This window comes from Lithobates pipiens, unplaced genomic scaffold, assembly GCF_037356315.1.
Source record: "Lithobates pipiens isolate NorthernLeopardFrog02 unplaced genomic scaffold, aLitPip1_a1.2 Scaffold_19, whole genome shotgun sequence".
Taxonomy (NCBI): Eukaryota; Metazoa; Chordata; class Amphibia; order Anura; family Ranidae; genus Lithobates; species Lithobates pipiens.
In genome coordinates this window covers 451,730,141-451,740,735 of record NW_027507764.1, presented here as the reverse complement: position 1 = coordinate 451,740,735, position 10,595 = coordinate 451,730,141, and the positions used below count along the sequence as shown (strand labels likewise).

Here is a 10,595-nt window from a genome sequence, read left to right as displayed (position 1 = left end):
ATAAAAAAAAATAAGTGAAAGAGGACATTGCAAGGTCTGCTTATTAAATCAAGGCCCCCCTGCTTTGTTAAAATAGTCATAGTTTACAAGGTCAAAAATGTCCTTTTAAAGGAAAAAAAAAGTTTTCAGTGAGATCCTGGGAACAATTAGGATCCCAAATCTTGCATGACGATGCTCTTGTATTGGGCCAGGGAGTCTTTTTTGCAATATTCGGGGTACTCATCGCGCACCGGGAATCTTGGCAGAAGGATACTGATATTAGGCTTTCTGATGTGTAATGCCGGCCATACACTATACGAAAAATCGGTCGAAATGCAGTCATTTAGATAGTTTGTTCGTTTTTCGGCCAGTTAATGGGCACAAAATCGATAATCGTTGGGATGTTTTTGAGCCAAAAAAACAAAGGACAAGTTTGGAAATTTTCTGCCAAACAAATGATAAATAAAAAGGTTAATGTGTTTCTGGTCCAAACTGTCTGCACTATGTATGTGTAAAAAAAACAAACAAAAAATGCATTAATTTATGTCCACTGATTGATTTTTCAGGTCATTACACGATGGCACAATCGTTTGCGCTCATGACCGAATGTTCGTTTTTTTCAAAAATAGGTTCGGCTAATTTTTCAGATTGTGTATAACCAGCATAAGATAGGAGGTAAGGTACTAATTCAACTTTTTTCTCCTTATAGATACATCTCTTCCCTTAACTTAATTATAGAGTATTTTACAGGGGGAGGGGCCCTAATCTAATAAGAAGACCTTGTTTATTAGTCTGCATTAATCTAATATTAAACACTTGGTTTAAAATAAGGTTTTCTATTTGAATGTGTAATATAATGACAGTGATTGCATGTCTTTTAAACTGTTTTAAAAAGGTTTGAATTATCTTTCTTAGATTTACACCTCCTCCTCTTCCTGGTGTTTTGCTTCCCCCTAACGTCTGTTTGAGGAACATGCACACTCTGTCTGAAGTTAAAAAAAAAGTAATCGAAATCAAAGTTTTTTTAAACAACCTTTATTGGTCCATGTTTCTTCTGCACTTACCTATCTTATCTATCAATCATCGTGTTTTCCACGTGTGTGTGTGTGTGTGTGTGTGTATGTGTGTATATATATATATATATATATATATATATATATACATATTGTGAGGGGGTTCGCTCGGTAGCGGGTGTGTGTGACCCCCTGGATGGGTTCACAACACAAAGTCAGGCACAGCAGACAGCGTTGTAGGTGCAAAAAACAAAAGATCCGGTTTATTTAGGCTACATGCAGTGATACATATAACAGCCAAACAAAATAAAACAAGAAAATAAATCCTGGTCAGCTTGACCTCTAACTACACACGTAGACTCCCTGTCTAATAACTGGGTGCAGCCTTGTGCTGCCCCAGTCCCTGTCCCTATTGTAGGGGTTTGCCACACAGGCGTTAACTCACCGCACAGAGCAGATCTCAGACTCCCCAGTCTATACACACAAAACTGGTTCCAGGATGGAGCATCTCCCTATGCATGCTGGGGTTTTTTGTAGAGGTCTTAATGAGCCCACTTACTACAGCTGGGCTCATTAACTCTTCCCCTCTAATTGTAAAAGTCTGCATAAAGCCTGAATCTAGGACACACATATTTCCCATCCTGAATACAACCAGGTGATTTTACCTGCGTGCTGCCACATACCCCCCCCTCTTGTTTCAACCTTGGGGTTGTAACACAAGCAGCCAGACACGCATGTATCCGAGACAAAGCATCCACATTCCCCATTTTAACACCAGGGCGATGCTTAACTGTAAAGTTAAATTCCTGTAGGGCCAGGAACCACCTATTTACCCTTCTATTGGTCTCCTTGTTTTGAGCCATCCACTTTAAAGGAGCGTGATCAGTCACCAGGTCAAAGTGCCTACCTATCAGATAGTACCGAAGGGAATCTAGAGCCCACTTCACTGCTAAACATTCCTTCTCAATCGTGGAGTAATTTACCTCATGGGACTTTAACTTCCTGCTGAGGTAAATGACTGGGTGCTCTTCCCCGTTCCAGACCTGGGATAACACTGCTCCTAACCCAACGTCTGATGCATCAGTTTGTACAACAAAGTCCTTAGAGAAGTCTGGTGAGTACAACACTGGCTGGCTACATAAGGCTGTTTTTAAGGACTGAAATGCTTCTTCAGCCTCTGGGGACCATTTAACCATAACCGACTCTTTCCCTTTTGTCAGGTTGGTGAGGGGCACAGCCTGAGAAGCAAAATGGGGAATGAATCGTCGATAATAGCCAGCGATTCCCAGAAAGGCTCGTACCTGTTTCTTGCTGTTGGGACGTGGCCAACTCTGTATGGCCTCGACTTTATTGACTTGGGGTTTTATCACCCCCCTCCCAATAGTGTACCCAAGATATTTGGCCTCCTCCTGTCCAATGGTACACTTCTTTGGATTGGCCGTAAACCCAGCTTCCCGGATAGAGTCTAGGACTGCTTGTACTTTTGGCAAATGTGAGACCCAGTCTGTGCTATGGATAATCACATCATCCAGGTAAGCTGCAGCATATTTATGATGGGGCCTCAGAATCGTATCCATTTTCCGCTGGAATGTTGCCGGTGCATTCTGTAACCCAAACGGCATTCTCTTATATTGGAATGCCCCATCTGGGGTTACAAACGCAGTTTTCTCCTTGGCCGACTCGGCCAGAGGAATTTGCCAATACCCTTTGGTGAGATCAAGAGTTGTCATATATCGGGCTGTTCCCAGCCGGTCAACCAACTCATCTATACGTGGCATGGGGTAGGTGTCAAATTTTGTAACTTTATTTAATTGTCTAAAATCGTTACAAAACCGCCAGCTCCCATCAGGTTTGGGCACTAGTACAATAGGACTGGACCAGTCACTCTGGGACTCCTCTATCACACCCAATTCCAGCATCCTTTGAACCTCCCCACGTATTGCCTCCCGTCGGGCCTCTGGTATTCTATAAGGTTTTAGTTTTACCCTTTCTCCTGGCGGGGTGATAATGTCATGCTCTACGCCAGATGTTTGTCCCGGAAGCTCAGAGAAAATCTCTTTGTTACGAAGTACAAACTCTTTAACCTCCTGTTGTTGGGGTTTCGATAAGGTGTCTGCTATTAAAACCTCAGGAACTAAGCAATCAGGCTGTACTTGTGACAAAGTCTCTGCGACTAGGGATTCCCTATCCCTCCAGGCTTTCAGCAGATTGACGTGATAGATCTGCTCCGGCTTTCGCCTTCCTGGCTGTCTAACCCTGTAGTTCACCTCACTAATTTTTTCAATTACTTCATATGGACCTTGCCATTTGGCCAGAAATTTGCTTTCAACCGTAGGGACTAGCACCAAGACCCTATCCCCCGGAGAAAAAGTACGTGTCTTGGCCCCACGGTTGTACACTCTCTGCTGTGCTAACTGCGCTTGGGTTAAATGTTCCTTTACAATTGGCATTACCTGTGCAATTCTATCTTGCATCAGGGCGACATGCTCAATCACACTCCTGTGAGGAGAACTCTCATTTTCCCAAGTTTCCTTGGCGATATCCAGCAGCCCTCTTGGGTGTCTCCCATAGAGCAACTCGAAGGGTGAGAAACCCGTAGAGGATTGGGGTACCTCCCTAATGGCAAACATCAGATAGGGTATTAGACAATCCCAATTCTTTCCATCTCTATCCACCACCTTCTTTAACATTTGTTTTAGGGTTTTGTTGAATCTTTCAACCAACCCATCTGTTTGGGGGTGATACACAGATGTACGCAATTGCTTCACTTTGTACAACTTGCATAATTCTTTCATAACCCGGGACATAAAGGGTGTACCTTGGTCCGTAAGCAGTTCCTTACAAATACCCACGCGGCTAAAAACAAGGGATAGCTCTTTGGCTATGGTTTTGGCCGAGGTATTTCGGAGAGGAATTGCTTCCGGATAACGGGTGGCATAGTCCAATATAACCAAAATGTACTGATGCCCCCTAGCAGACTTCATTATCGGACCTACCAAATCCATTGCGATCCTCTCAAAGGGGACCTCAATGATAGGAAGAGGTACCAGTGGGTTACGGAAATGTGGCATAGGTGCCGACTTCTGACACACAGGGCAGGAGGAACAATACTTTTCTATTTCCTTCATGACCCCAGGCCAATAGAATCTCTGCAATACCCTCTCTCTGGTTTTCTCTGTCCCCAGATGACCTCCCAGAATGTGTCCATGAGCCAATTCTAACACCAACTTCCTGTAAGGTTTGGGCACTACAAGTTGCTCAATGGTTTCTTCTGCCCTTTGAGCCACTCGATATAGCAGGTCCCTTTCCATAGTGAAGTAAGGATAAGGGCAAGTCTTATCTGGGTTCACTAACTCGCCATCTATTTTCACCACATTTTCCCGTGCCTTTATTAGGGTGGGGTCTTTTAACTGTTCTGTGGCAAAATTTTCCCTGTGAACCTCAAGATCCGAAAACTCCACAGACGGCATGTTTTCATCTGAGGATGTTGGCTCCTCCCCAGTTTCTCGAGTTTCCCCCGCCAATACCAACAAGGCAAATTCAGGAGAGTCCTCACCACTCCCAGAGGAATTCTGGTCATCTTCCTGGTTTATAGGGGCACCAATGGGGGCCTCAGGACAATCCCAGAGTTCCCAGAATTTTGGAAAATCCCTTCCCACAATAGCATCATGTGGTAACTGAGACACTAACCCCACCTGATGAGAGAGGTTACCTTTGGGGGTTTCAAAAAACACTGAAGTTACAGGATACTCTCGGGTGTCCCCATGCACACAAATAACAGCCACCCGGTTCTTCCCAGAGACCTCTGTAGTAACTAATTCAGCTTTTATCAATGTTACCAGGCTACCTGAATCTAGCAACACATCAACATGTCTACCATTAATACACATTTTACATAAATGTTTCTCAGGTCCCCGAATGGCAGTGCATGCAACTGTCGCAAACAGCGACTGACGTCTCTCCCTTATAAAGTCACATTGCATAGGCTCATCCACAACTGGGCAATTGGCTGCAATATGTCCCTCTTGCCGGCAGCGGTAGCAAATAATTTTTTCGCTGCCTCTTGCAGCATGGGCTTCCTGGGCTGCTCCCGCCAGACCTTAGGTAGAACTCCCACCCTCTCACTCTCTCCACCCTCACCCCTTGGAGTCATCTTACCCGCCACTGGGGATGATCTGGTCTTAGGGAGGAAAGTCCGTGAGTCCCTGGAAGAGGTGGTCAAGTTCTCTGTAGCCAAGTACCTCTCAACCAGATCCACAAGTTTATCTGCATTTTCTGGGTCTCCATGGCTTACCCATTTTTGGATGGCAGTAGGAAGAGCTCTCAGGAAACGATCCATAACCACACGTTCCACAATGTTTGGTGCGGTCAAAATCTCTGGCTGCAGCCACTTCCTGCTCAGGTAAATGAGATCATACATTTGAGACCTGGGAGGTTTTCCAACCTGAAAAGTCCAGTTATGCACACGCTGAGCCCGGACTGCCAGGGTGACACCCAGCCGTGCCAATATTTCTGCTTTTAGCACCACATAGTCTTTTGCTTGGTCAGGCTCTAGGTCATAATAAGCTTTCTGCGATTCCCCAGTTAACAGAGGGGCCACCAGTCCAGCCCATTGCTCCTTAGGCCGCGTACACACGGGCGGACTGTTCGCTCAACTTTGTCCGCTGAACAGTGTTTCAGCGGACAGTCCGCTCGTGTGTGGGGCTTCAGCGGACAGTTTCAGCGGACAGTTTGACGAACAAAGTTTTTCGGAAATTCCGAAAAACTGTCCGCTGAAACTTGGTTTGAGCGGACAGTCCGCCCGTGTGTAGGCCACTTTCGAAATGAGCAAACTGTTCCCGCTCGGAGGAAAGTCTGCTCATTTCGAGCGCGTCTCCAGGTAGGCGGGGCCCGCGAAGGAGACGTCGCGGGCCCCGCCGCCTGGTATGGACTTAAAGGGGAACCCCAACGCCGAAAAAAATCAGCGTGGGGGTCCCCCCAAAGTCCACAACAGACCCTTGTCCGAGCACGCTACCCGGCCGGCCAGGAAAGGGGGGCGAGCGAGCGCGCCCCCCCTCCCGAGCCGTACCAGGCCACGTGCCCTCAACATGCGGGGTGCCTTGGGGAAGGGGGGGCCGCGCGGCCCCCCCACCCCAAAGCACCTTGTCCCCATGTTGATGAGGACAAGGGCCTCTTCCCGACAACCCTGGCCGTTGGTTGTCGGGGTCTGCGGGCGGGGGGCTTATCGGAATCCGGGAGCCCCCTTTAATAAGGGGGCCCCCGGATACCGGCCCCCCCACCCTATGTGAATGAGTATGGGGTACAATGTACCCCTACCCATTCACCTGTAAAATAAAAGTACCCAAAAAAAAAACACAACACACGAGATAAAATATTTTATTGCACAGCTCCGGGGGTCTTCCGTCTTCGGGGGTCTTCTCGCCGGACTCCTCCGCTATCTTCTTGTAGCTCTTTTGCTAGCGGAGGAGTCCAGCTTTCTTCCTCCCCGCCGCCGGCCTCTTCTCCCGACTTCGGGGGTCTTGTCCCCCTCTTCGGTTCTTCTGCCGGGCCACCGCGCCTTCTTATAGCTCTTTTACAGGCGGTGGCCCGGTCTTCTGTCGCCGCCGCCTTCCGTTCTTCTGCCGGGCCACCGCGCCTTCTTATAGCTCTTTTAGAGGCGGTGGCCCGGTCTTCTGTCGCCGCTGTCGCCTTCCGGTCGCCTTCCGTTCTTCTTCTTGTTCTTCTTCTTCTTCTCCAGGAGATGTTGACACGTCGCTCTCTCCGGCCGGAATGCCAGAGCCGCGCTGTGCGGCCACTTATATAGTGACAATGGGGCGGTGTCACATGGTATATGTCACATGGGTTGGTCACATGGGTTGATGTCACATGGGGACTATGACATCGTAAGGGGGCGGGGTCACCATGTGACCAACCCATGTGACATATACCATGTGACACCGCCCCATTGTCACTATATAAGTGGCCGCACAGCACGGCTCTGGCATTCCGGCCGGAGAGAGCGACGTGTCAACATCTCCTGGAGAAGAAGAAGAAGAACAAGAAGACAGTAGCTCGGTAGCGGGTGTGTGTGACCCCCTGGATGGGTTCACAACACAAAGTCAGGCACAGCAGACAGCGTTGTAGGTGCAAAAAACAAAAGATCCGGTTTATTTAGGCTACATGCAGTGATACATATAACAGCCAAACAAAATAAAACAAGAAAATAAATCCTGGTCAGCTTGACCTCTAACTACACACGTAGACTCCCTGTCTAATAACTGGGTGCAGCCTTGTGCTGCCCCAGTCCCTGTCCCTATTGTAGGGGTTTGCCACACAGGCGTTAACTCACCGCACAGAGCAGATCTCAGACTCCCCAGTCTATACACACAAAACTGGTTCCAGGATGGAGCATCTCCCTATGCATGCTGGGGTTTTTTGTAGAGGTCTTAATGAGCCCACTTACTACAGCTGGGCTCATTAACTCTTCCCCTCTAATTGTAAAAGTCTGCATAAAGCCTGAATCTAGGACACACATATTTCCCATCCTGAATACAACCAGGTGATTTTACCTGCGTGCTGCCACAATATATATATATTATATATATATATATATATATATATATATATATATATAAAATAGGAGCGCAATAGATGCTCACCAATACCGAATGCCTCATCTCCCACAAAGACTAGTAGTCCAGAACCATGGCTTATCTTGTAGGAATGGAGCTGACTGTTCTTCAAGTGCTGACTAAAAAAAAGTGTTAAAATATGCTTGGATCACTGCTGCTACTATACGATCCCACACCAACACACATAATCGTATTCAGCATCAACTACTGCCAGCAGTACCACAGAGAAATATTTTATGTAATTGAAGTACTTGCTTTCACTGTAAGGTGGCATCACAGTCCAAACATACTTTCCGTCAGTCCTCCTTTGCATTTCGGGAAGTTGGTTCTCTGTCAGGAAAGGTCAGCAATCTCTTCCCACCTGTTGGTATTGGCATTACAATCCTCTGTACATTTCTCCATATGGCCTTGCATGTCAACAACAATATCTATAGCTTTCCCAGGTGGAATTTAAAAATACATTGAAGAATAGAAATTTCCAGTAGCTAGAAACCTGTGAAAACAAATTAAATAGATTTTTTTTTATAGTCACAATATTGAGGAAAAGCACATGTGGTGAGCATATGACATAACTACAATATAGAGCTTCTGCTCCAGAAGAAGCAGGATAATTGTGCTGGGGCCAGCAGGCAAGTTCTATATGGGCATTTTTATCTAATCCATTTCTGAAACCCTATCTGGAGTTGCAGGAGTATGTGTAAAATAACCTTATATCATTGAAATAGAATTCCCAGTCTCACTTTTTTTTTTCTTTTCTTTTTTTTTTTCAGAACCAAAAACATCTTTGAGGATAAGGAGATCAAAGAGCAGACTGTAGAGGAAATGGTGTGAGGGAACTACAAACATTGTAAACCCTGTAGATGATAATCCTGTATTGTGCAGCAATGCCTCGCTAGCACTGCAGATGTTTATTTAACATGGTTGTAACCCTAAAAGAAATAAAATAAATGATCCTGTTCTTTTAAAGCAGGGTATACAGTGTAGTTCTTGGGCGGTATCATTTGTCCCTGTCTATGCTGTAAAATACCTGGTTGATCCTGCCTGTTCCTGTGTCTGCTTTAGTGTGCTGACCACAGTAAATCATGGCTGCTGATCCATGATACCATGGTCAGTTTACGTGCACCCATCAGCACACAGCCTCTCCCACTCCCTTTTCCTCCCTGCCTGTCAGCTCGAGATGCTGTGTGTGAGCCATCTCTTCCCCGCCCCCTCCCGTCGCCATGACTGAAAAATCACTAATCACAAATGCTGGAATCCCCTCTGTTACAGAAAGATATACTTTGCAGTATCTGTGTTTTAAAAATTATGCAGCAAAATACGTTATTTCAGAGTGCCGCTGTGTGCTCACATGAACTCCTGTCGCTCTATTCCTCTCCTCCCCATTGACGTCAAAGGGGAATCTCATCCCCTCCCACTGTAGTCCTCAGATTGGGGAAGGAGAGCACCGGGAGGTAACAGATGGGTTTCCAGGATTTGTTATTAGTAACTTTACTACCACTTTAAAACGGGTGGATCAGCCTGGCCTATCTTCTGTCAGGCCAAGCTTTAGGCTGAGGCCTGGGTTCACTGAGAAGACATGTCCAGCAACAGTGTGTAAACAAAGATGAAGCCCTCCTGAAAGCAACTACCAATTTATGGAAAAATAAAACACCCCTGTCCACTGCCTTTGCAGCTAAAGAAGGAACAGTCGGGGGATACAAGTATAAGGGAGCAATGCTATGTACACATGATCGGACATTCCGACAACAAAACCGTGGATTTTTTTCCGACAGATGTTGGCTCAAACTTGTCTTGCATATACATGGTCACACCAATGTTGTCGGAAATTCCGAACGTCAAGAATGCGGTGACGTACAACACGTACGATGAGCTGAGAAAAATGTTCAATAGCCAGTGTGGCTCTTCTGCTTAATTCCGAGCATGCGTGTACTTTTGTGCATCGGAATTGTGTACACATGCTCAGGATTTCCAACAATGAGTCTGCTTGTCGGAAAATTTGAGAACCTGCTCTTAAACAGTTGTTGTCGGAAATTCTGACAGCAAATGCCCGATGGAGCACACACACGCTGGAATTTCCGGCACAAGCTCACATTGAACATTTGTTGTTGGAAAATCCTATCGTGTGTACGGCTCATAACAGTTACATTTTCCAACAAACTTTTGGAGTGTTCTGTTCTTCTCAGTCTAAAATTGGATACGAGAAAAGAGAACAACCAACAGCTAGGCCAATAAATGTAACTTTGTGCAAATAAAATAGGTATCAAGGAGTGTATTTTATACATTTCTGCAGAACTCCATGCATTTATTTATTTATTTATTTATTTGCTTTAAATTTTACAAAATAAAAACTTGGAGTCAATGGAGAGGTTACTCTGAGTGTAATTATCAGGCACTCTGTTAGCAACATAGTTACATAGTTACATAGTTAGTCAGGTTGAAAAAAGACACAAGTCCATCCAGTTCAACCTTAATGCCAATGCCAATCTGGTAGGTTGCTTCCTGCAGTTCAAGGTCTGGTCTCAGCATTCGCAAAGGTTGTAAAAACTGAAAAAATTATTTCATTTATGAGTTATCTGTATAGCATTATTTACAAAATTACCAAAGTTCTAATGAACTCCTTCCTACCAACCGAAGTCATATGTTGCAGCATGGAAGTGGGCTTTATTCTGCACTGTCACTGCCATAAGGTGTTGTTTTGTTTCTGTTGCATGCTGAATCATACACCCCCAGCACTGCGACCAATTGAGTTTGCTGCAGACAAAAACTAGCAACACATATACAGTATATATGGGTACATGGATTCAGTTTCACATACAGTATATATCTGTCAAATAGACAGATCAGGGTTAAAATAAGTTGAGAATCTACACACAAAATGTATTGTGTGAAAAATTATTTTACTGCAATTAACCAAACCTGTAAAAAATTATTTCATCAGCACATTATTACATAGTTACATAGTTATTAAGGTTGAATAAAGACACCAGTCCAT

General features: G+C 45.3%; 1 long non-coding RNA gene across 1 annotated transcript; it reads left to right on the top strand.

Annotated features, from left to right (window-relative positions):
- The first annotated feature begins 544 nt into the window (after window positions 1-544).
- On the top strand, window positions 545-8,569 carry LOC143998351 (uncharacterized). The gene is made up of 2 exons (XR_013277872.1): window positions 545-654; window positions 8,374-8,569. It is a non-coding gene; the product is annotated as an uncharacterized LOC143998351 (long non-coding RNA).
- The last annotated feature ends 2,026 nt before the right edge of the window (window positions 8,570-10,595 follow it).